Source organism: Pinus tabuliformis, chromosome Q (assembly GCF_031772625.1).
Source record: "Pinus tabuliformis cultivar Carrire ecotype Pingquan chromosome Q, CPIR1, whole genome shotgun sequence".
Lineage (NCBI taxonomy): Eukaryota > Viridiplantae > Streptophyta > Pinopsida > Pinales > Pinaceae > Pinus > Pinus tabuliformis.
This window is the reverse complement of record NC_142296.1, coordinates 996,633,479-996,660,603: the sequence shown is the minus strand read 5'-3', so window position 1 is coordinate 996,660,603 and position 27,125 is coordinate 996,633,479. Positions and strand designations below refer to the sequence as shown.

The 27,125-nt window shown below is 41.0% G+C and overlaps 1 pseudogene across 1 annotated transcript in view; it reads right to left on the bottom strand.

Annotated features, from left to right (window-relative positions):
- LOC149222824 (uncharacterized) overlaps nt 1-27,125 on the bottom strand; it is a 369,394-nt pseudogene that overhangs the window by 141,650 nt on the left and 200,619 nt on the right. The window contains exon 13 of the transcript XR_016249667.1: nt 8,725-8,802. The product of XR_016249667.1 is annotated as an uncharacterized LOC149222824 (transcript). The remainder of the gene's footprint in view (nt 1-8,724; nt 8,803-27,125) is intronic.

Sequence of the window (27,125 nt, the reverse complement as noted above, 5' to 3'; positions counted from 1 at the left end):
ATTTTTACCACTTTCCATCTTACATTATAGACCCTATATTCCACCTCCCTCTTCGGGTTCAACTGACCATTGGTTCTCTGGGATTCGACACTTTACATCCTCATACCTGAGCATGGCCCGAAACTTTTCCCTGGGAGGTTGATGTAGCTAAAAGAATAAGGAAAAGCATATGATGGCCACAAGCAAAAACAAAAGAAGATAAACATGCGAAAGATCACAGCGACATACACATTAGCACATGAGAAAAAGTCTAGCATGAGCTCTACCTTACTTATTATGGCCATCACCAAGTTCCTGAGCACATGTTGCTCTTCATATTATGAGAAGTAACCCTTGCAAGTCCCAACCCCTGATGGGCAACGAGCTGCCTCATCATTAAGGGGTTAGTAACTGCTATACATCATACAAAGCAAGCTCTAAACCTTTGAGCTACGAGCACTAATACAAAGAAAAATCAAGAAAAAATAAAGGGCGCACAAGAGCGGGGGAAAACAAAGGCCGAGTTGGTAACACATGCATCCACGATTCCTCCCTCCCAACATTTGTACACGTAGGATGAGGATCCCATCATTGTTGGTCCCTTTGCCATGGCACTTGGCCATGAAGTCCTCTCCCCTCCATTCCATCATTATTCAAATGACACCTATCAATTGAAGGGTGGACCAAGGACATTTCACTTCCTCTTGGGGGATAGAAACACCTAATAGGGTGGTCTATTGACCACTCCTACCTAGGGAGGTAACACAATTGTGAGTTCAAAGCCTTAATTATGGAAGGGAAGCCTTACTCGAAATGTCAAATTGTCCATTACTTTCAAGCTTGGTCCACTTAGATGCATAAAAGATTAAATGTACCTAATGATGTAGTTGCTAGCACTGGATATTGTGTATTTGTCATGCGGTTCCACAACCATGGTTTGGGCAACTTAATTGGGGCCCGGGTCTTCTAAAGGAGCATATTGACACCCACAGGTGAGGCGTTGAGAGCCATGGGACACCAAGCAGCAGCAAAGCATCATACATACCTGTGGGCACCTATAGCACCCACAAATTTCCAACACTTTGCCCTACATTGACGACTTTTATGGGATGATGCACTTGGACCCAACATGCCCCCAGCTGGCTTAGCACTATTAGAGGGATGGTAGTTGATCTAGGGCCTAAAGGAGGATGTATCATAGTTTGAGACATAGGAGGGCTAGTACCACCTTGAAAGCCCCCAACGTTGGAGCAAAGACAAGCATTTTGGCCACCTGGAGACACATGAGACCATGTTTTGACCCCAAGATGCAATTTGGGGGCCCACAGGGAGAGATTGACAGAAATGTGAAGGCCAACCTTCACATCCCGATGGTACAGGGCTTCTACATTTCACTTGGCACCTTTAGCCCTCAAATGCATGCCCTATAAGATTCTATGCATGGATGACATCAACACATTCTTCCTTACGGCTCACACGTGTGGGGAATCATTTGTGTTTTGTCATTGGCTATTAGGTCAGTTTGTGACCTAACTTGTTGTTGCATCAATATTTTATTGTTTTCCGAAGCATTAGGCTAAAATTAACTTTGTGACTCCTCATATAAGTAGAGGAGAGATAATTTGTTGTAAAGGATTATGACAACTTGGAGATTTTGGCCTCTCTTTAGAGAAATTTGGCTCTCTTTTCTTGTGGTAGAGATGTGACCTATGAATGTACTTTGATATTTTGAGCAAACCATTTTTCTTTGGAGCTATTGGCTTGGATTAATGGATGGATTATCTTGCATGTTATCTTCATAAGTGAGGTTATTGTCGGATATCTATTTTCTTTATGTCTAATGTATGGAATATATTGAATCTAGGATTTTGTTATTGTGCCCTAATTACTGAAAATCTATTGAATGGTATCTAGCTGTCATCATTGCATGCATTACACATGAATAACATGTGAATGGATATCCTAGTGGTGAACTTTAATTAGCTCTCCCATGAAAAATTTTGATCCATTGCATAGGTAATTGTTATGGTTTTCGGTGCTAGGGCATCAAGAATTCTTCCTCAACAACTTTTTGGTCATGCAATCAACTCATAGACTCCATCCACACAAGGATAAGGAACTGGCCCTCCTTTGTTGATGATTACTTCGACTTTAATCCATAGATTTTCTCTTTCCTCTCCTTGCCCTAATTCGACCCCTTTAAGGCCAAGCGACCAAGCTAGGGCTTGGTGTGAATTCCTTGGGAAGGGGAATTTCTAGAGTTGGAGAGTCTAATTCCAAGGGGAGATTGGTTGCAACAGAATGCCTTCTTTAGGTAGACATTCACTTCAATTTTGTCCATAAATTTCTTTGCCCTAGTTACTAGCCCTAAGTTAACCCTAGTTTGGATTTAGCTTCAATTTGGGGGGCTTTTTGAGGGTTTCATGTGTCTTTTTATTATTGAAAATCATTATTGGAAACCCTTTCTCCTTGCCTCAACCTTCGGCCATCCCAACACTCAACGTACCAAACAAAACCTAGGTCCTGTGCCTTATCTAATAGGCCTCTATCACGAAAGTGAATTTGCTCCTATTGGAGCCTTGAGCCTAAATTGTGACTTTCTTGTAGAACGCCTCATAGTGTCACCTTATACGCTAACCATATAATACCCATTAGGTGGCCTCCGCAAATATCGGGACTCCTCCCATTAGTGAAAATCCATAAAGAGAAGGGGGTTTTGGTTGTGGTGACAATGGGCCATCACCCCATTGTTGTCACTTCGTCTAGTGTTAGCCTTGTAGGGTGCCCCTCCTCAAGGTTTGCGAGATTTTGCAGCAACACGTACAATCATGATATTGAGATTTTATGCACTTGATCTTCAATAATAATTGGTGCAATAGAAAAATCCTAGATTATCAATTCATTCCATACATTAGACAATAAGATCAAAATTTTATAAAATTCAAGGATCACTTACAAGACAAAATGCATGAACAATCCTTTCATTGATCCAAGATAACTTCTCCAATGCCAAGAAAATAGCTCCAATAAACAAAGTTCTCCATAGATCACATCTCTCCAAGATACAAGAGGGCTGAAAATCTCCAAGGAGGGCTGAAATAGTCACAAGTGATGATGAATAGAAATGAATGAGCCTCTCCTCTATTTATATCAGGAGTAGGACCTAATATTAGCCTAATGACACCCCTAAAACAAGTTTGATCACAAAATATGCTTGGGTTACAAGCCAACCCACTAGCTCCAACAATAAATGCCTTAATAAGCCCATACCTGTGGAGATACTAGCTCCCTAGGGTTGATGTCATGCATGAAATAAGTTGAAAATGGCATGCGCAAGTGCTATGAGGTGTACAAGATGATGTAGAAGCATGTAAAAATAAAGATTTTAGGGTTGGCCCTCAAATTCACCTCAATGGCTCCTCTGTGGTCCCAAGATCTAGCTGGGGCACCACAAAGTGGTCTCCATGGGTCTCCAACTACTCAAGGTGTCCTTCTCTGCTCCAGCGTTGAGGACTTCTCAGGTGCAACCAGCCCTGCCTAGTCTCTAAAGGTGAGACCATCCTCATTTGGCCCTTAAATTAGCTACGATCCATTAATTGGTGCTAAGGTCGACCTAGGGGAATGTTGGGTATAGGTGTTTCATCCTAAAGAATCATCAAATTAGGCGTAATGCGGTACAACTTCCAGGGTGCAAGAGGTGTCGTGGAACATGTGTCATATGTTGTTGTTGCTAGGAGGCCCAAGAGTCTCAGTGTTTGACATGTTTATGCCAATATACTTCTCTAATAGCTTGGGTACCTATGGAGAAGGTGCTCAAGACATGGGTTGTTGGACCACCTAAAAATCAAAACACAGATTCTAGTGAAAGCAACCAGTCATTAGGGACAAAAAAACATTATTGCATCTAAGTGAACCAAGCTTGAGTGTCATGGGCTATTTAATACTTCAGATATGGATCCCTTTCCGAAATCAGCGCCTTGAACTTGCAATGTTGTTTTCTCCCTAGGTAGGAGTGGCTAAAGGACAACCCTTTTATGTGTTTCTAGCCCCTAAGGTTAAGTAACATTTTCTCATTCCACCCTCCAATTGATAGGTGTTAGTGAATAATAATGATGGTATTGAGGAGTTAGGACTTCTTGGCAAAGTGCCATGATTAAAGGGACCGACTGATGGGGGTATCCACGTCCTGAGTCCATGGATGTGAGGAGGGAGCATTCGTGGATGCATGAGTTACCAACTCAGCCTTTGTTTTTCCACCCCTTTTTTGCGCTTTTTACTTCTTGATTTTTCTTTGTATTACTATTTATAGCTCAGGGGTTAAGCTTGCTTTGAATGATGTCGCAGTTGTATTACCCTTTAATGATGAGTCATTTTATCGCTCATCAGGGTTCGAACATGCAAGGGTTCCTTCTTTTGATGTAATGGAGCAATGAATGCTCAGGAACCGGATGATGGCCATATGAGTGAGGTGGTGCTCATGCTAGGCTTTTACCCATGTGCTAACCTTTATGTCCTTCACCATCTTTTACATTTTGATTTTTATTTCTTTAGTTTTGTGTGGCCATGATATGCTCTTTCTGTTTCTTTTAGCTGCATCAACCTCCTAGGGCAAAGTTTCCAAACCCTACCCAGGTACATGGGCATATGGGTGCCAAATCCCAAACAACCAATGGTCGATTGAACTCAAAGAATGGATGCGAGATAAGGGCTTCTAATGTATGATGGAAAGTGTTAAGTATGACATAGGGATAGATGGAACTACACTATCTCAATTTGGGCTTCGTAAGTAGTGCCCCTCCTATACCCATTGGGCCATTAGGGCATATCCCATTGGACTAGGATCAGAGATTAACCCCCCATTTAAAGTGAGAGAACAAGGTCATGATCAAAACCTATCCTTCTTCTAGATCTCCCTATAATCCATACCAAATGCCCAAAAACAAACAAGCATAAGCTCCCGATTTCAAAATGATCAAAGTACCTTTTGAGCAGAAGCCCACCTTCATCCATGTGCTCATGCTAGGTGGGTGAGAGGCATATGGATGATGCAAGTGGTAGAGATATAATGGATATCATCAACTAGTGGTGGTTGTCAGGGGTTGCAAACTATGTGACTGACCGACTGGCTGACAAGAAATAGGAGAAAAGTTTTCTCCTATAGGGTTACCCATTTTAGTGGGTAACATTTTGCTCCAACTCAGGGACATGAGCTCATCGTAGAGCGCATGATCCATATGCTCAAACGAGTAGTTCATGAGAACTCCACCAATCTTTGGGCTCACAAACCTATAACCTGCACATTCCAATCAACTTGTTTGGGAGCATGTGCGTTGCGTGTAGGGTATCACTCATGTTTTATATGAAGATATAAATCCATACTGAAAATAAAATCTATGCTAAATGCAATCTATTCTAGCATGAAACATGAAATGAAATGCAAGATGCTAGAATGCTCACACAAGATGTAATGCAACTGCCTACTATATATTAGCATACAATGCATGACTTAAGTATAGTCATATAACAAATGCAACCAACATAAAGCAATCCAGCATTACAATAATCCGCATCACAATGCCCACATATTGAATCACATAGGCGAGAGGTGGGAAAATAAGGTGACCATGCATTTATGAAAAGGAGTCATGGATGAAAAGGGAGGAGAGGAATCTGGCTTATACCATCAAGCCCTCTTCTGCAACCTGAATATGGAGTAATCAGTGATCAAGCTCAAGAATTTTCAATCAAGAGCTATCTCAAGGATACAACTCTCATTGACGTCCTCAGGTACATGTTGGGAGTGATATGATGAGGAAGATGGTTGTAGGACAAGGTCTCGACACCCAAGTAGCTTATCACAACAATCAAATTCAAAAGGGTCAACCAATGTTGATCCATCATGTTCAAAATTTATGCAACATGAATATGACTAAGGGATGTCAACAGGAAGATCTAAGAATGGCTCAAATACATCAACGATAATATCTTCCTAATTATCTAAAGTACAAGGTAAGACAAGGTCATTGTTAACATCCTCATCGATATCATAAATTGGATCCTTGTAAAAATGATGGCTACTCATATCCCACTTCCGCTCCTTGATATGCAGAAAATCACAAATGTCCATTTCTAGGGAATTTATGGGATCACCCTTTTCAAGGTCTTCAAAATCAATGAAAATGGTGGAGTTTGCCTCAACTTTACTTGCCAAAGTGTCATCTTTAGCATGATCCTCACCATGCTCCCTTCCTAGATCATCTTCAACGTCACTTTCAATTTGTTCATCTTGATGATCTAGAAAGGACTCTTCCCTTTGCTCATGGAATTCTTCTTCATCACAACCTTGATTGCTTTCATTAATAGAATGATCAATATGATCAGGGGTGATGTTTTCTTTTGGATGGGAATAATCTTCTTCAACTTCTTCAGCATAAATGAGAAGGCTCTGCTCTTGGAAAGCCATGGTCATGTCTTGAAGAATAACTTCAAAATGACACATTGATCCCCAATACTTGAGATATTCCTAAATGATTACCTTAAGGCAAGGGATGCTTTTAGGTATGTTACCCACCAAAAGTGGGTGACCCCTAGGAGAAATTTTTCTCCTACTCATCTCTTCCGGCTGGCAGCCAGCAGTGCATGAGAGCCAGTAGTAGCCAATGTTAGAAGAGCACATGTTAGAAGGTGGGATTCTGATCAAAAGGTACTTTACTCATTTTGAAATCAGGTGCTTATGCTTGTTTGTATTTGGGCATTTTCACATGGATTATGGGGTGACTTGAAAGAAAGAAGTGTCTTGGTCGTGATCTTGTTCCCTCGCCTTAAATGGGGGGTTAATTTTCAATCCTAGTCCAGTGGGACCTCCCCTAATGGCCCAATGGGTATAGGAGGGGCACTACTTGGAACTTGGGAAGCCATGTTTGAGATAGCATAGCCCCATCTCTCTCTATTCCATATTTACCACTTTCCATCTTACATTATTAGCCCTTATTCCACCTCCCTTCTTCGGGTTCAACTTACCATTGGTTCTCTGGGATTTGGCACCCATACATCTTGATACCTGGGTAGGACTTGGAAATGTACCCTGGGAGGTTGATGCAGCAAAAAGAAACAGAAAGAGCATATGATGGCCACAAGAAAAACAAAACAAAAATCAAAATGCAAAAGATGGTTGGGACTTAAAAATTAGTACATGGGAAAAAACCAAGCATGAGGTCTACCTCATTCATATGGCCATCACCTCGTTCCTAGGCCAATGTTGCCTTATCTCATAGAAGACAAGGAACCCTTGCATGTCCAACCCCTGATGGACGATGAACTGCCCCATCCTAAATGGGGTAGTAACTGCTACATATCATACAAAGCAAGCTCTCATTCCTTGAACTACGAGCAATAATACAAAGAATATTCTTATCCATCATTAAACAATTACATTGAAGACATCAACAATATAATGTATTACAGTGGGATCATGAGGAGGCAGCCAAGAAAAGAACACAAGACTTTGCCCTAGGAAAACCCACATGGGAGTAAAAACAGCAATCTTTTCCTTAGAGAAATTATTAAGTTCAACAGAGATACATCATTCATATACTAGGTCAAACGGATCAACAACATAGCTAGGTCAAACCCGGACCAAACTACCTCCTAGTCAAGTCAATACTTCAAAAGTTCGACCTCCTTCTTTCTGCATCCAAAATTTCGGTCTTGTAGCTTAGTCATACTACAGAATTTGGGTCTTGCAACTCATCCTTTTGCCAGAGATACATCTTCCTTCTTTAATAGAAATTGTGCTTCAAACAATCTTCTTTTCTGTCTTTGACTTGATGTCAGACTTGTCCTTGAGATAATGTGAACTCTGCCTCAGGATCGTGTTCTTTGCATGCTTCAGATTTAGCCTTAGAATAAGAGTTCTTCTTGGCTTCTTCGCTGGCCTCAGACAGACCGAGCTTGCTTGCTTTATGAGAAGGTCAAATTGGCACATATATATAGTGGTTATGCTATCTGAATGGGTACCTCTACACTAGGGCCAACTTGACTAGGAGGAGGGCCAACCTGGCTTCTTTGGAGCCAAAAGTTCTATTTTTAGAATTTCAAATTGTGTCTTTTCAAAAACCGACATGAAGAACGTGTCATATATTTTCTTCTTTTCACAATAACATGAACAACATGCTTTATATTTATTACAAATGTATCAAGAGAAAAATATTAATTATGAAGACCAACCATAGCTACAAAAATTACAAAAAATCAGCAACCCCATTTTTAGGTGTGCTGTAGATGACCTCTACTTAAAATTTTAATACCCTATCATGATCACAAATTTAAATTTTTGAAGTAAAATTAGTTGCTCATGCCCAAACCTAGGAGTAATGATTTTTCTAATGTACTTCCATGTGAAGCATCAATTGATTGTACTGGTCATCACATAAGATGCTTGTATTGGTTGGATAAGATTGATTTGATTGATTGCTTTTGAAAGGAAGAAAGAATTGTATTCTGCAAATACGTAAATGTTTAGTGGATGGATTTTTTTCTTGTTTATATGTTGTATGAAAGAAAAGATAAAGATTTGACAAGCCAAGTGGAGGAACTTTTGGTAATAAAAATAAAAAAGAAACAAATTCTATTGAATGCAATGCTCAAAATATCAACAGATTAATGTATATACAGACCTAGAAAATGGTGGCAAATGAGAAAAAGTATAGCATGTTACTAGCAATTGGAAGAAGATTAATGGCATACCACCGATTGACTCTTAGAGAGAATCTTCTCACAAAGACCAGTATAGTTTGATGGCTTCCATCCGCTCTCTCCCTGATACTGAAACCAAAGATCCTTATAAGCAACTTCTAACTCAAATATCTAGATTATATACACATGAATAATGTGAACAAAATATGTATTCCTCATTGCTTGAAGTGTGAGTACAATTGTATCATTTTTTAAAATTTACTTTAAAAGTTTAATGATAAATCCCAAAACTTTATTGGTCCATACAAATCATACAATACAAACAAAACATTTCGTTCTTCAGTAGACAATTTTTCATTATAAAGTATGTTATTATTATATGCAAAACATTACATAAAGTTCACAATAATATTGGCATGTTGTCACACCCCAGGTATGAAATACTTGTCCACTCTCTAAAAGCAAACATAACAATAACTAAAATCCGAAAGCCCAAGATGCAGGCCAGTCAAGTTGTGAGTTTGTAACAGCCAATTTAGTATAGAATATTATAAAGCCTAGCCAGAAGAGGATGAAGTAAAAGCCATATGATCAAAAATAGCAAATTATTGGAAAACAATATTTTTCTTTTCAGTACACAATTTTTTCATCATAAAAGATTCTCTTATTATATGCAAGATGGTCACAGTAAAAATGGCATACTCTCACACCCCAGGTATGTTATACTAGTCCACACTCCAAAGGAACACAATGACATCTGAAATCTAGAAGGCCAAAAACAGGTGGAGGAAGGCCAGTCAAGGTCTGAGTTTGAAGCAGCCAATTCAGTAAGACATATCATAAAGCCAAGTCAGAACAAGATGAAATAAAAGCCATAGGATCAAAAAGAGCAAGTTGTTGAGCAAATATTTTGTTGTTCAGTACATAATTTTTTCATCATAAAAGATGCTCATATTATATGAAAAAATTACAAAAAAGTGACAATAATAATAGCATATCGTTACATCCCAGCTATGAAATACTAGTCCACACTCCAAAGGGACATAAAATGATAGCTGAAAACTGAAATTCCAGAAGTGGTTGAAGAAGAGCAGTCAAGTTCTGAGTTTTGAACAGCCAATTCATTAAGACATCATAAAGCCTAGTTGGAACCAATGTTATCAGAACCAGACTGGAACTGGTGGAACCGGCCAATCTGACCGGTTTGACCCCCAAAATGGTCCAGTTCGAGGTCTAGAACCAGAAATGGCTGTTTTGGTTCTGAACCACCTGGTTCTATAACAGAACCAGCCAATTCAGTACCAAACCAGCCTTTTTTCACTGAACTGGCCGGTTCCATACAATGTGACCATGGACATTCCAAATGCAATTTTAAAAAAGATACAAATGAGTGGGGTAAGCCTATGGCACTACTATTGCTATGCAATTAATGGTAATGTTCATTTTCCTGAAATTTTTAACATTACCGTTAATTGACTCAGGATGTTTGATAGTGGTTCTGACCTCATTGGATTTCATATGGAGAAAGTAGAATTTTAGATCCCACTCAAAATATAACAGACTTAACAGTTTTTCGGATTTCAAGATTGCGGGGATTGCAAGGTTTCCTTTGGATTTTGTCATGTACAAGGGTATGGAACTAGCATTTAACCAAGAGCACCAAGCCCTCTGTGTACCTTGATGTTAGTTGCTTTGATTTTGAACTCCTATGTCATGACCCTAGTAAAAATGTACCCATCACTCAAACAAAATCTTGACTTCACATGTTAACTTTCTAGAGAAAATTTTTTAATGCTTAGCGGGTGATAATAATGAAGAAAATCCCAATATAGGCAATGATTTTGATGATATGTATTATGTAGGTATTTTCTGTAGCGTGATTTTTTTTGGATGCTACAGCCATCTTGAGCCTGTTTGTTGATTTATTTTTGGTTCAGAGATGGACTGCACTCAATCCTATTTTGGTTATATGAACCCTTACATGCTATATAGATGAAAACTTTTGCATGTGTATAAATTCTTTGGATCCTTATGGATGGACATGAATATATATGTTTTTCTTTAAAATTTGAATATTTTATGAATGTTTGATCGACCATTTTTTGGTCCGTTTTTTTTACTGGTTCTGAGCAATTCTCAGGTTTGGGTGGTCTACCAGTTTGGTCAATGGTTTGGTCCTGATAACATTGGTTGGAAAAAAATAAAATAAAAGGCATAGAATCAGAAATAGCAGTTTATTGCGCAAAATAATTGTTTTTCAGAAAAAAAATCATCACAAAATATCTTCCCATTATATGCAAAAATATTACAAATAGGTTACAATAAGAATCACGTGTTGTCACACCCCAGGTATGAGATAGCAGTCCATACTCCGAGAGGACTAACTAAAACCTGAAATCCCAAAAGTGGTTGAGGCAAGCCAAGTCAGCAAAATATATCAAAAAGCCTAGTTAGAAAAAGATGAAATAAAATCCTAGGATCAAAGAGAGCAAGTCATTGCACATACTGCCTGAGAAATTCCATACACAACATGGAATCATGGTTGATGCCATATCCTAGGGCCATAAAAATTTCTCGAGGACGACAACACAATGTTGACATTGTTGTATGCCATTATTATTTATATTATGCTAAAAACAACACCTAAGAGATAGAGAAATTAGCCCTACACCTTTAACAAGGCCAAACACCACTTGACTCAACAAAGTAATCCCAGTTTTTATGTAGATCTGCAAATTGATCCTTGATTTTTTACATACGAAATTTACAATGGCTTCTCTAACAAACAAAAGTATGAATTTAAAATTCAAGAACCTTTGTTTTTAGAAACATTAACTTTCCATAATTATTAATATGGTTGCTAACAAAGAACACTGGTCCATGCATATATGCCCCCTTTGTCTTCACTTTTGAAGAAGGGCATTGAATTGCAACTGAAAACACCTTATGACAAACAGACAACATTGAGACACCCCAACAATTCACATAAACTCAATACCAACATCAGTGCATTTAGGGGAAGATCCATCTTTTTATGTACATCAATTTGAAAAGCTGTCATTATTAGGGCAATATCTACCTCTTAAATCTATTCCAAGCTTGACTAATTCTGTCATAATTCTGAGAATTGTTGCAGCCCATGAGTTAGCATCATTTGGTAGCTCAAGACAGACTGCCTATGGATATGGGTACTGAACCAGAATAAAAAATCGGGATATATGACAAGGTACTCATGTCATTGCTAGAAATTTGACCAATGGAGTTTTATGTGCACTAAAAAAATCGAATTTTGGTTTTATATTGGCATATTTTTCACAACTTTGGCAGTTTCTTTGAAATATAGCGATGTTTAGAAAGAATTGTGATTTTTCCTATATGATCTTTGTTGTGTTTGACATTGTGAATTTTCATTTTGTGTTTGACTCAATCAAATCACTGTGGATAATGATTCTTAACCAAAATGACAAATCATGGAAATCGGCATGGTACAAATGTTGTCGATAGAAAATGAGCCCATGGTGGTTGTATGTAGAGTTGTAGCAATGCACAAACACCAGGAAGGATCAAGTCAAATCCAGGTAACTCTTGTTACAGGTTCTATTATCACACAAACTTGCACCTCTCAAGATAATGTCCAAAAGCTTAAGTGTGGTTTGAGTGCAAGAGGGAGGCCACTACCACCTCACCAACCCTATTCTTCACTTCATGCCCTTTGCTCCAACTTCAGGGGGGATTCCTTAAGATTGTTGGGATTTAAGGAAATGAGTTTCAAGTTGATATGAAGAATAAATCCAACAAAATGGATTGCAGTTTGTTCAAGAAAATAAGAGCAATGGGAGAACCGAAGATTGGTGCATTTTCATTGAGCATATGAGGTCAACTAAGGCCTCTCATGAAACAATATAAGTGGATCTAGGGTGATGACTAGGGTTTCCACTACAAACCCTAGAAGATCAACCTTGTACTTTTAAACGCTCCAAAAGAAATTCAAGGGAAGATTCTCCACTAGAAATCTTCCTAGGATTTAAAAGAAAGGATCTATCCAAGAAGAATATAAAGAAAATGTACCCTCATCACTAGATAAGTACATTCGCACTTAATGATCATTCATAGACAATCCCAAGAAGACTTAGAGAGACAACATTCAAGAAATCATGTGCATCCATAAACCTTAGCCATGAAAAATCCATACAAATTGCAAAGTCATCCACAAATCATCTCCTCCATGAGGCACATTTAGTCATCCATCCGTAGCTCCAACAAAATCTCAAAAAATTCAGAATTTGTTGAAGGTGGAATGCTTGGCCAAATCATCAAGGTGTTGAAGATAGAAGAAAAAGGTGGCAACTCAAATTCTACTAGCCAAGAAAAGTCAAGTCAACTAGTCGTTTGAAAGGACAAGTTGATTGTTGGAAGTCAAAGGTGGAACGTTTGAGCATCTTGGACTAGGAGTTAGCAAACGGGCAAATTACTAGCAGTTGCAAAGTCAAAAGGTCATCTTATGGACCAAATCAAACCATCTTCCAAGTCGAGCTTCAAGGTAGCTGTTTGAGAGGGATGTTGGGCATTTTAGAGGGGTGTTGGAGAATCTATGGACCATTCTTCAACTTCTAAACTACAAACAAAGGGGGCGTGGACCTCCAAGGGAATTCGTGAGTCAGTTTGAGCCCTTACTAGGCAAATTAGGAATGTAATTGCAATATTTTATTAAAATTACCAAGTCTTCGACATAGGGATGACTAATAAACATTATTGTCTAGAGGAGGAATCCAACTAGCTGTTAACTAACGCTTATCTAGTCATTGAGAAAAGTTTATAAAAGGCTAGCCTCCCTCTAGTAAAAGGTGGTTGTTTTGTGAAATTAGTGCCATTCAAAAAAAAGCTTCATTTGCAAACTTGTGTATTCTTTACATTGTGAAAATTGGATTTTACTATCATTTTTCTTCTTGGTTTGTTGTAGTAATCAGTTTAATTTAAGATTTTCTCCATTAAGTAAGATCATAAAAAAGCTTCAGGATCGACTTGGTGAGAGGCTACATAGCCATGTGGAGTAGAAAATCTAGGGTGCAAGCCCACTTTGTTTCCTTGTTGCAGGTGGATTGCTCCAAGGTTGGACCATTCCAATAGGGAGCTTCAACCAGGTGAGGGGCTTGTATTTCACTGCACAGTCAAACCAATGGCTAGAGAATGCCATGCTAGGGGCTGCTCCTAGTTGAGTCCAAAAAGTGGAGAAGATCTCAAGTCACAAATGGGGGTGAATTCTCTTTGAGACCGATCTCACTGCTATGATCTATTGCAAGGCCAACTTAGAGAGAAGTGTGTTTCACAACTCAGCTCATGAGGTCAAGTCATTGTTGTACAAGGTAACAAATTGCAACAACCAACTTATATATTTGAAAAACCAAATTTTTTTATTCTCTACTTTAGTATAGAATTATTAACTTGTTGATTTTTAAAGTTTTATCCTAAGATAGCAACTCTATTTACCTTCCGTCATTGAATATACAGTTAGATCTTAGCCAAGGTTTGATACATTGAATTTAAATTATTGTTCAATATCTTTCACCCTTTGTATCAAGTGTTTTTCTTGCAGTTCTGTGTATTTCTATTGCTGTTACAGAATAAATCTGCAATATTTCCAAGGTTCCATGCTCTTGAAAAGTAATATTTTCCACTTGGAATCTTGTTAGGCTCTAAAATCAATACACATTGTTCATTTTTCAATTTAGAGTTGAAAAAGTAAGCACTTTCAGCTGTTATTTAATTAAATTTATTACAGAAAGTTCCTGGGCTTAACACCAAGAGAGACTTTATCCCATAGCTGCAAAAATTCAATTTCCAGTTTGGAAGTGATCTTTTAAGATCAATCTAACACCTTCCAACTTCCCCACCCCTACATCAGTGATTTAGTAGTGCTTAGGAAATAATTAGGTGGCCCTTTAAGAGGAATTAGGTTGTTGTCCCCACAATTTTCTGCAGACTTTACAGTCTCCAGTAACAAGGCAACAAGCTGATTTTTTCTAAAACCCATCTCAGTGATCCCAACATAAAAGCAACTTTAGATCTGGTTAGTAAATTTTCTCTGCACCAATTTTGACTACTCATATGCTATATCTAACAGAGCTGAGTGTAGTGTTTTTGTGGCTTTAGTTTTCTGCTGCAGATTTATGTACAAAAAATGAGAAGGACAACCACTAATTTACTCCAACTCACCTTTTGACCACATTTAAGGCACTAGCCTCACCTTGTGTGTGCCCGTCATAGAAGTTTGCATAGAACTTTGCAACCCAGCTAATCCAGTCAGTAACAAGCCCATTGCTACAATATATCAATGCTAAAGGATTGAATGCTACTGTGATATCCCTGCTTAGTGTTTCACCAAGGGAATATCGAAATTTTGCTCAATTTTGGCATTTCGTATTATTTCACTTAGGGAAAGAGGGCCTAGGGGACCCATACATGATTTTTGGCCTAAGAGGCACTCCAACTATAGTGCTCAGTGAAAGATTGCGGCTTTGGTGGAATGTAGGGGCCACCACAAAGGCATTTTCGGCCCACATGGAGAGTACGCGCTCATTGCCTCGAAGAAGGTGGGAGGAAGTCGACGTGGGCCCACATGGGCAGCCTTGGAGACTATTCAATAAAAGAAGGGAGGAGCTCTCATTTTGGTTATCATTCATCATTTCAGAATTTGTCTTTGACAAGAGCACGCTTGAGCAGTGAGCCAAGTTTGCATGTGTTGTTCAGCACACCAAGTGTTTCCAAGCGGAAATCTCAGCTCTTGCTTCATGGACTTTGAGTGCCAGCCCTAGGAGGGAGTTCTTCTTCAGCCCAATTCGTACCAGCAGCAGGAGGTCGATTTGCAGCAGCAGAGAGAGCCACAACAACGCAGGGAGTGCGAGTCACTACTAGAGGCACTCTGGGAGATTGTGGAGTTAAGGGAGTTCGAGGTCGAGATTCGGTGGGAAGGCTTGGGAAGCCTTCTAACAGGGTTTGCGGGCATTACAGCAGCAGATTATTCAGGAGGTTGAATTTCCCAGTAGGAGAGCTAGTCAAGCTCAAGGAGGCCAAAATTCTAGGGTCAAACTTTGGGCAAACCCTTCATGGGTTATTATGGGTTTCTTGAGTAGAGGCTTGAATTAAATTCCAAGAATTTTCTGAGCAGTAGAGAGGGCTCTAGCAGCTCTTCAATTTAGACAGTAGCACCATTTTCTGGGAAATACATCGCAGCAGTTGGGCCGAATTAACGGAGCTTGGAGGAGGGCGATTCATGGATCATTGTGGGCTTTGCTAGCTTGCTAAAAGCAAGACTAGGTGCACTCATTCCAGCACCTTGATTGTACACATTTTCCATTAATAAAATGAATATACAGCGCTGTCTTGGAAGCATTTTCATGGTCTGATTATCTGTTTTGGTTTTATGATGTGTTTGTCTATTTTTCTTTGAATATTTACTGTTAATTTTCCCTTAGGGATATTACAGTGGTATCAGAGCTCATAGACTTGGCACAGCCTGTGGGAGTAGCGCAGTTTATGACACCAGAGGATAGGCAAAACGTGACATATCGGAGGCAGAGGTACAGGAGCAAAGAACGACAGTTAGAGATCATCCCTAATCTTGTGACTACAGAACCAGAGGTAGAGGAAACCAACATGGGGGATAACGAAGGAGACAAAAGGGATGAGGAGAAGGATTTTGACCAACTCCTAATGAAGGCAGTGTAGGATTTGTTTCAAAACATTGAAGGAATGGGGTAGCGAAATAGCAATGGCAAAAAGGGTAAAGGTGTCCAAGGGGATTTCCACTATGGAGAAGGGTCTGGCACATCACACCACCATGCATCTCTCCATGCCAACATGCCATTGGTCCAAAACACACCCCCTAGATCCACCATTCCCACATTCCTACAATCTGGAGCAGGAGGGCAACCAGAGTAGGAGGAAGCACCCTATGGAGATTATTTCTTGGAGTATCAGTCTTATGGGCCTGAATTTGGGAAAGCCATCACTTTAAAAGATTTTTGTCAGCTGAAGGGAAACAACAAGTCCAAGGGACAGAATGGAGGAGGTTATATGCAAAGGACAAACTTGCAACGCATGGTGCAGAGGTTATTGCTCCCAACCTTCGATGGGTCTTCCAAGAGCTCGGCCAAAGCCTGGGTCAAGAAGCTGCATGTTTCTTTCCAGCTAAACCCAATGACAAAAGGTGAGGCAATCAAGATTGACACGTTACATCTGGAAGGGGAATCCCACGACTGGTGGTTCCACGAGTTAACCGCGTTGGGACATGTCGGGGTGACTGCCTACGATGATTTCACCACGAGGGTGTTGGAGTGGTTTGAGAGGAAGGATCCGGAGGAGTATTTCGGGGAGATGACTAGGCTCAGGCAAACAGGGAGTGCAGAAACCTAAATCTCAAAGTTTTTGCATTTGTCTGTGATGGTCCTAGACTTGTCAAAGTCTAGGAGGATTTTCATGTTCATAGATGGGCTAGAAGAGCCATTGCGTGGGTTGGTGAGGTCCAACAGGCCCACTACATTGCAGGATGCAGTAGGGAGTGCCCGAGACCTACAGGATGCCCTACCCAAGACAAGGGCACCATTACCCCCTAGACAGGGCTTCCAGCAGAAGGGGAAGGACACCAGGGCTCCACCATCGAGAGCCAATCAGGGGTGTGGCCAGCTGGATGATGAGACCCGGAGGGACCTCAAGAGGAGGAAATTGTGCTTCACTTGTCAAGAGCCATGGGACCAGGCCATAGGTGTGCAGTGGGCAAGGCCCACTATATGGATGTCTTCTCTAATAGTGATGTAGAGGAGGAGATTTATTTTGAGATGGCGGGGGGAGGATAGTGCAACACCACCAAGTGGAGGAGGACCACCACCACCAAGGGGAGTTTCCTTCGCACCTACTGGAGGGGTACTTGCATCACTACGAGGGGTACCCAAATTCTTGACCATGAGGATCAAAGGCATTGTTCAGAGGCAATGTGTCTCAGTGCTAGTGGACAGTGGGGCTACCCACAACTTCATTGATGTGCAATTGGCTCAGAGGAGGGGCATCACAATTGAGGAATTCGAGGGATTCTTAGTTGTTGTGCCATGGGACAGAACCATGTAGTGCACTCGCTATGTGCCAGCCTTGATAGTGACCATGGGGAACTACTCCATGACAGATCATTTCTTTATGGTGGATGTACCAGACACCAACGTAGTGTTGGTAGTCCAGTGGCTCTATATGCTTGGCAGAGTCACAACAAACTAGCAGAAGCTGGAGATGGAGTTCATGGGGCCAGATGGCAAGATCGTGTTGCTTAGGGGGATGCACTCATACCCACCACAAACTGTTTCAGCCCACAGAATGGAGGTTGACTTGAGACATGGAGACATTGAGTGGATTGTGGAGCTGAGGATCTCAGAGGCTGGGGGAAACCCCAAGCCACCACGTCCGGAGATACAGGCTATTCTTGACAGGTATCCAGTGGTGTTTAGGGACATACCACCGGGACAACCACCAGACCAGGGGTTTGAGCACACTATCGAGTTAGAGCCAAGGGTGCAGGTCGTCATCACCACCCCTTATCAACATCCCAAGGCTTATTGGGATGAGATCGAGAGGGCCATCCATGAGCTATTGGCACTTGGGCACATCAAGCCCAGCTCTAGCCCTTTTGCTTCATCAGTTGTGCTGGTGAAAAAGAAGGACGGGTCCTTACGGATGTGCATTGATTACAGGGCCCTCAACAAGAAAACGATGAAGAACCGCTACCCCATTCCCCATATAGATGAGCTGATGGACGAGTTGAGAGGGGCGAAGTTCTTTTCGAAGATTGAACTACGATCGGGGTACCACCAAATCTGAGTGAGGGACCAAGATGTCCCGAAGACAGCATTCTGATGCCATTATGGGCAATTTGAGTTATTGGTTATGCCCTTTGAGCTGACCAACGCACCTGCAACATTTCAGTCACGCATGATCCACGTGTTTTGTGGGTAGTTGAGGAAGTTCATGCTGGTGTTCTTTGATGACATACTAATTTACAACCGGACGTGGGAGGAGCATCTATAGCACCTTGAGACAATACTGCGCATTCTGGAGGAGCAGCAGTTCTATGCCAAACTGTCCAAGTGTGAGTTTGGGCTGACTGAGATGTTCTACCTTGGGCACATCATTGGGGAGGATGGTGTTAGAGTGCATGAGGAGAAGATTAGAGCTATCCAGGATTGGCCAGAGCCCCGAAATGTGACCGAGCTGAGGGGTTTCATAGGCATTTGCACCTATTACAGGAAGTTTGTGAAGGGCTTCTCACAGTTGGTTGCACCCTTCACAGACTTGACGAAGAAGGGGGCTTTCGAGTGGACCACTACAACACAGGAGGCATTTGATCGCCTCAAGGAGGTCATGAGTAGTTGTCCGGTGTTGGCACTCCCTGATTTCACTCAGCCTTTCGTGTTGGAGTGTGATGCATCAGGAGTGGGTGTGGGGGTCATATTGATGCAAGGAGGGCACCCCATAGCATTTGAGAGCAGGAAGCTACTACCCCATGAGCTACTTTACTCCATCTATGACAAGGAGATGTTGGCCATCATGCATGTGTTGGCCCAATTCAGGCAGTATTTGGTGGGGAACAGGTTCAAGGTCAAGACTGATCACAACAACCTCGAGTTCTTTTTGGAGCAGAAACAACTACAGGAGAGGCAGCAAAAGTGGGTGACCAAACTACAGGCGTATGATTTTGACATCAAGTATGTCAAAGGGGAGCACAACGTAGTTATTGATGTGTTGTCTGTGAAAATTTCTAAAAAGAAAATCCTACTGCAGTGATTAATATGACTTCTTCTACTTATTACTTCAAAGATAAGTTATCTACAGTATTCTGAAGGCAAATATCAAGACATATTCTACTACAGCCTTCACAATTAGAACATTGCAAAAATTAAATGTAAGTAAAATGTCGGCACATATACAAACACATTGACACAGTGATTTTTGGACAATTGTCCCCGGAAAAACCCAATGTGAGAAAAGCGATGCAGCAGATGAGGGTTTTATTATTCTTCAGCAAAATCAACATGTACAAAATTTCACCCAGCAGTATAGAACTAAGAAATATTTACAGACGTTCCTGAACAAGTGTCTGACCCGAGAGAGAGGTTCCTTGACCCTCTGTGTCTCTCTCGCCTGCGCAGCATCAATTTCTCTAGCCTCTAGACTAGCCTGCACAATGCCTGCATCACTCAGGCCAGCGTTGCCTCTCCCAGTGTCAGTCTGCCTAGTGTTGTTCCTTTTGTTGCTTTGTGTCGATGTTGAACCCTCTTTGTCTCTTCTCCACCTACAACTATCCCTCTGAATCGATTTTCTCTTGACGAACTTCAACCAGTGAGAAAATCTATTTCTCTTGGGCAACAAAGTATTTGCTTGGTGCATTTTCCAAATGACCCTCAAGCCCCTTCTTATATCTTCCTGTTGGGCAACCAACGGCCGAGATTAAAACATAATCAAAGGCTCAGATCGTTTTGACTTGATCCATGGCTTTTTCTAGAAGTTTCACCCCTAATTAGATTAATACCCATTAATATTTTAATTTTCCTAAGTTTAGACTTAGGAACCCCGTTATAAATATTAATTATTTTAATAAAACCACTTTTGGGTGGAATTTCCCAAAACGCTTTCTCAGTTCTTTGGAATACCTATGCCCAAGCCTCCCTGCAAAATTTGAGGCTTAGAGCACATTCAATTCTAAACAAAATCAACATTGTCTAGGAGACCAGCCACTTTGTCCTTGATGAGCATTGCCCCGGACTGGAGAGCACAGTTACTAGTTGAGTATTGCAAGGACAAGTTTGCATGTGAGGTCCTTGAGGGGTTGGTGACGGATGATCGGTATCAGGTAATGAACGAGGTGATCTACTACCGAGATCGGATTTACTTGGTACCCAACTCCCTACTGAGGAGGAAGATTCTACAAGTTGTCAATGATTCACCACTAGCAGGGCACCAAGGATTTACAAAGACATATCGGACCATTAGGGAGCGATTTGCATGGAAGGGCCTCAAGGAGGATGTTCTGAGGCATATCCAAGAATGTGACACATGCCAACGAAACAAGGGAGAACAGACACACCCCGCTGTTCTACTACAGTCGCTTCCCATTCCAGAGGGGAAATGGGAACACATATTGATGGATTTCATCAACGTGTTGCCCACCATACAGGGCAAAGACTGCATCTATGTGGTGGTAGATCGCTTAACAAAGTACGCCCACTTCTTTGGCATTCTAGCTCGGTACTCAGCCTCACAAGTGGCTGAATTGTTTTTCAGGGAGGTGTTTCGGCTACATGGTCTCCCCAAGACCATCGTCAGTGACCGAGACAGCAAGTTCATGGGTGGGTTTTGGCAGGAGTTATTTAGGTTGGTGGGTACTGAACTCACCCTAAGTACTAGTTACCACCCACAGATGGATGGACAAATGGAGATAGTTAACAAGTGGCTGGAGGGCTACTTGCGTAACTATGTGACAGGGCAGCAGAAGGCATGGATACGATGGCTACATTTGGGGGAATACTGCTACAACACCACGCATCACATGTCTATAGGTATGTCATCATTTCAAGCCCTATATGGTTATGATGCATTGTCTTTCGCTGACGTAATGTTTGGAGATAGCAGGGCCCCTAGGGCCAAGGATTGGATACAGGAGAGCCAAGACATCTTGAGGGCTCTGAAGGACAATCTGCAAATGGCCCAGAATCAGCAGAAGCTTTATGCAGACAGGGCAGAGTTGAAAGGCAGTTCGAAATTGGGGACTTGGTCTTTTTGAGGCTCCAACCATACAGGCAGTTTACACTCAAGAAGAAGGGGGCTGAAAAACTCAAACCCCGCTTCTATGGGCCTTATCATGTCACTCAAAGGGTGGGGTAGGTACCATATGAATTGGAGCCACCCCTAGGGAGCCGGGTGCACAACGTTTTTCATGTGTCTTGCCTGAAGAAGGCACTAGGGTAGCAGGTCACCGCTGCCACAAAGTTATGCCCTATGGATGATGAAGGCCATTTGGTGCTAGAACCAGAGGCTATTTTGGATACCAGAGAGAGGCGCTTACGCAACAGAATCATCAAGGAATCTTTTGTTTGATGGAGAAATCTACCACATGAGGATGCCACATTAGAGGGGGGAAAGATACTACAACATCCTTCTTTGTAGTTCACTGAGGACAAGCAATGTTTTGTTGGGGAGGATTGTGATATTCCTGCTTAGTGTTTCACTAAGGGAATATTGAAATTTTTCTCAATTTTGGCATTTCACATTATTTCACTTAGGGAAAGAGGGCCTAGGGGACCCATACATGATTTTTGGCCTAAGAGGCACTCCAACTATAGTGCTCAATGAAATATTGACGCTTTGGTGGAATGTAGGGGCAACCACAAAGGCATTTTCGGCCCACATGGAGAGTACGCTCTCATTGGCTCGAAGAGGGTGGGAGGAAGTTGATGTGGGCCCACATGGGCAGCCTTGGAGGCAATTCAATAAAAGAATGGAGGAGCTCTCATTTCTGTTATCATTCATCATTTCAGAATTTGTCTTTGACAAGAGCACGCTTGAGCAGTGAGCCAAGTCTGCATGTGTTGTTCAACACACCGGGTGTTTCTGAGTGGAAATCCCAACCCTTGCTTCGGTGGACTTCGAGTGCCAGCCCTAGGAGGGAGTTCTTCTTCAGCCCAATTCGTACCAGTAGTAGGAGGTCGATTTGCAGCAATAGAGAGAGCCACAACAACGCAGGGAGTGCACAGTCACTGCTAGAGGCACTCCGAGAGTTTGTGGAGTTAAGGGAGTTCGAGGTGGAGATTCGGTGGGAAGGCTTGGGAAGCCTTCTAACAGGGTTTGCAGGCATTTCAACAGCAGATTATTCAAGAGGTCGAATTTCCCAACAGAAGAACTAGTCAAGCTCAAGGAGGTCACAAATTTCGGGGTCAAGCTTTGGCCAAACCCTTCATGGGTTATTCTGGGTTTCTTGAGTAGAGGCCAAAATTAAATTCCTGGAATTTTCTAAGCAGTAGAGAGGGCTCTAGCAGCTCTTCATTTCAGGCAACAACACCATTTTCTAGGAATTACAGCACAGCAGTTGGGCCGAATTAACAGAGCTTGGAGGAGGGTGATTCAAGGATCATTGTGGGCTTTGCTAGCTTGCTAAAAGCAAGCCCAGGTGCACTCATTCCAACACCTTGATTGTACACCTTTTCCATTAATAAAATGAGTATACAACGTTGTCTTGGAAGCATTTTCATGGTTTGATTGTCTGTTCTGGTTTTATGATGTGTTTGTCTATTTTGCTTTGAATATTTACTGTTAATTTTCCCAGAGGGATATTACAGCTACAAGGGTGGTTATCTTGTTGGACATTGACTATCGTTAAAGGGGTGCATATGATACTAAACTCATAACACTAGGGACCTGTATAAAGTCTTTAACCTACTTGGTGCCTTCCACACCTAACGGCCAATCGAGGGTTGTAAGAGCTTAAAATAGGGGGGGTGTTGGGAGGGGAGGCACATATGCACATATGGGCATGTTGTAGGCTAAAAATGGTCACACCATCATTGTGAAGTACAGGGTATTTTTTCTTCTTGTTAATGATTTTCTACAAAAACTATGGCTATTCTTTCTTAAGGAAAAATTGGAAGCTTGAAATAGTTTGGAGAAAATTATGGTAGTGGTAGAAAAGGAATGTGATACAAAGATAAATAACCTTCAATTAAATAATGGAGAGAAATCTCAAATGTTCGCTGACTTCCCTCTTGTCCTATCTGGAGTGGGAAGGTTCAAAACCAATATATTGTTGAAACTTCTCATTTTGAGCCAAATAGATTTTGTAAATAAGGAATCTTCCTTCGGAAATATTTACGGGATCTAGAAAATTGAATGACTTTGGAGTGGAGAATTGTATCCCACAGCAAATCCTTGTTGAATCTTACATATCTTTAAATTCTTGTGTTGGAAATTCATATCTCCAAAATGAACAATACTTCTAGGTCAAATTTGGAGAGACTAGTGGTGGGCTCATGACAAAAGTCTACACAAATAAAATAGCAAATACCCATTGTTGGCTACAAAACATTCTTATCAAAGCTTGGTACTCATACAAAAGGCTTTGGAGGGAAAGAAAGTTTGTAGCAAACCGTGTGACAGTTGGGCGACTAAGTTCACACTGTGTGAATTTCCTCATAAGGTTCAACACCCAAGCATGATTATAAATATACTTGGTAATTTCCTTGCATTCTTGCACAACATCTTACACCCACTCCAACTTCCCAATGTCCTCTAGTATGAAGTCTATGCAATGGGCAACGCATGGAGTCCAAAAAATGGTGGGATATTTGGCACAAAGCAACATTCCAGTGGCCACATAATTTGCTACATTGTTCGTGATTACTTGGACAACATTTGCAACCCCAACTTCCTCCACCACATCAACCAACAATGTAAAAATCAAATGTGCATCTTTTACATTTGCATATGCATCAATGGATTTTAGGAACATGGTTCCTTTAGGGCAAGCTACAACAAAATTTATTATTGTTCTACCCCTCTGATCTGTCCACCCATCAGACATAATTGTACAACCTGTAAATTTCCATGAGCTTTTAATGCTCTCCAATTGTCCCTTGACGCACTCAAGCTCCTCATCTAGCTCTTTACCCCTAAATGCATTATAAGATGGGGCTTTGTATCCAGGGCCAACACATGCAATGGCATCCACCATGGGCTGAGAAAAGTATGACTTTGCATAGTTCAATGAAAGACTGTTGCCAAAACCTCCTCACTGCCATATCCGCCTCCTTCCTCTTCTTTTCATTAAAACTATCCAAGGTTGGTTGAGATCCTGGAGTTGTACGAGGACTGAAGAAAGAAGAGGTTATACTCCTGTTTTCCACAACACTTGAAAAGGAGTTACCATGGACCAATACCTGGACTTTGAATCTGTGTTTCACTATGAGATGAAGATCTACCTATCCCAACAATCTCATCATTCCTTTTTCCCCTCTTAGAACTTTCTTCTTTAATGGCTTCCAAAGCAGCTGTCATTTCAGTAGTGACTTCATCAGGGCAATTTTGACAACATCCCACACCATTCCCAAGAATTCTAGTTGGATGGTATTTTAGCCTGCTTATCCCTTCATGCATTGTGGCATTGCAATAATTGCACTTGACATGGTAGTCATTATCAACAATGATTCGTTGACCATGTGCCCATGCCGGATCACGAGACTTTCTAAAACCCTTTGGTGGCATGGTGACAGAATCTGGAAGAAAAAAATAATTTTAAAATTCAATTGATATTTTTTTTGTTTTTAATTTTTTTAGGTTTTTAACTTTTTTGGGCCTTGTGGCTAAGTTTCTCAGCCACACAGCAGCCCTGTGTGGCTGAGAAACTCCGCCACACAGGGCCATTGTGTAGCTGAGAAACTCAGCCACATAGGGTCGTTGTGTGGATGAGAAACTCAGCCACACAGGGTCGTTGTGTGGATGAGAAACTCAGCCACACAGGGTCGTTGTGTGGCTGAGAAACTCAGCCACAGGGCCCTGCCGGCTAAAGAGGCAGTCCTCCTCAGCCCAAAAAAAATAGCAAATTAAAAAATAAAAATTAAATTAAATTGAACACAAAATTAAAAAAAAATTACATTGAAAACATTCAAACAAGGTTGATGAAGCCTATCTGAAGTTGGGTTTGATCTGATGAAGCCTCCTTTAGCCTCCTCCAAGAGCTCCTTCACTATGCAATGGAGTCACTCAATACTCATAGAAATGAGACAAACACTCAAATGACAAGTGAATGACAAATGGAAGGGAGAGAGGTACTTATAAAACATTTTCTTATCTCCAATTTCCCTTTACCTCCACCACATTTCCAAAAAAGAAAAGAAAAAAATAGAGAAAAAAATGCAAACTGAGTTTCGACGAGTCTTATAGGGGTCTTATGCGGGTCTTGTGCTAAAATCGTGGGTCTTATACGAGTACACGGATTTAATGCGAGTTTGGCCGAGTAAGGGTCTTAAGCCCGGGTTCTATGCGAGTGACCCTGCTCGCTATAGAACTCGCCAAGACCCGTGGGTACTCGCAGGTCTTATCTGGGTGGTGCTTCACTAATTTTTAATGGCACCACTTAACAAACCTTTGATAAAATCTCAAGCACCTTTTTTTTAGATAACTCACCCTTCTCATGGCTCCCATTTTAAATTTGATTTTGATAAAATTTCGCTTACGGCCTCACAATATTGGTTTTTAAATTCGTTGCACATTTGTGAGGGCCACTTTATCGATCGTTAAATAGAAATGCGACAATTTTGTAAGTGAATCAACCAATAGTATTCTACAACAATGATTTGGTTTCTCTAACAAGGATATATTTTCTCAATGCACCTTCAAGATGAACCCTCGAACTGATCTGTAACAAAAACCCTTAGGCTGGCAGGAAAACCAGCTCTAATACCACTGTAATATCCCAAATGAGATATTTGACTACTTTTGCAGAAAATTCAACTCAACCAAAAATTCTCCATAAAATTATCATTTATGTAACAGAAAATTGCCATGTAAAATATAACCAATATAGTGCATGCAATTCAATAACACATGAGCAGAAATAATCTCAATTTCATTATAATAAATAATTGAAAGAATGTACATGATGATCTGCTCGAATAGCTGAGATAGGTAATCTAGTCTCCAAACTGATCTACTCCAATGCTGAAACCGACCCTTTAAAACTAAACTGAAATGCACTACTAAGCTCTCCTGTGAATTCTAGATCAATTCACCAAGGGAAGGTGGGTACTCGCCTAACCTCACTAAATCACCCAAGGGTTTCCGTCCTAGGGCTACTGCTGAAGTAGAGAACCAGGTTCTCAACCTCTCATGCAAGAAGAAATATCAAATCTAAGATGTCCTCTAATGGCCTCCTGCTCTTTTATAAATCTGATGGACCCCTCTAGAACCTCCTATTTTATTATTATTTTAATCATGGAGCACTTTTCCCTCTTTTATTTCAATTAAAATATTCCTTTTAATGTGGGAAAAGGGCAAATTGGCCATCATGCCTCCTCAGGTCACTAAAAATCACTTCTAACCATATCATCCAGTAGATCTTCTCATTCTGGTTCCAACAAGCTATTACACTAAGGTGTTCTGCCAAGTATTCCTGCTAAAATGCCACCTTAAGCGTAATTAATTGAGTCAAGCCCATTAATAACTCTGTTTTTTTTAAGTTGTCAGAATGCCACGGAACGAAAGGCAAATTGTGCGGAGCATGGAATATACCAAGTGAATGCCATCGGACCTCATAAAAACTCCTCAAAATCCCTACAAAAGACAATGGGTCTGTTGAGGATGCCGACCAGCACCTGTCACCTGTCTGCGCCCAACTCTGAAATTCTATCCTACCCATGCCAAAGGTA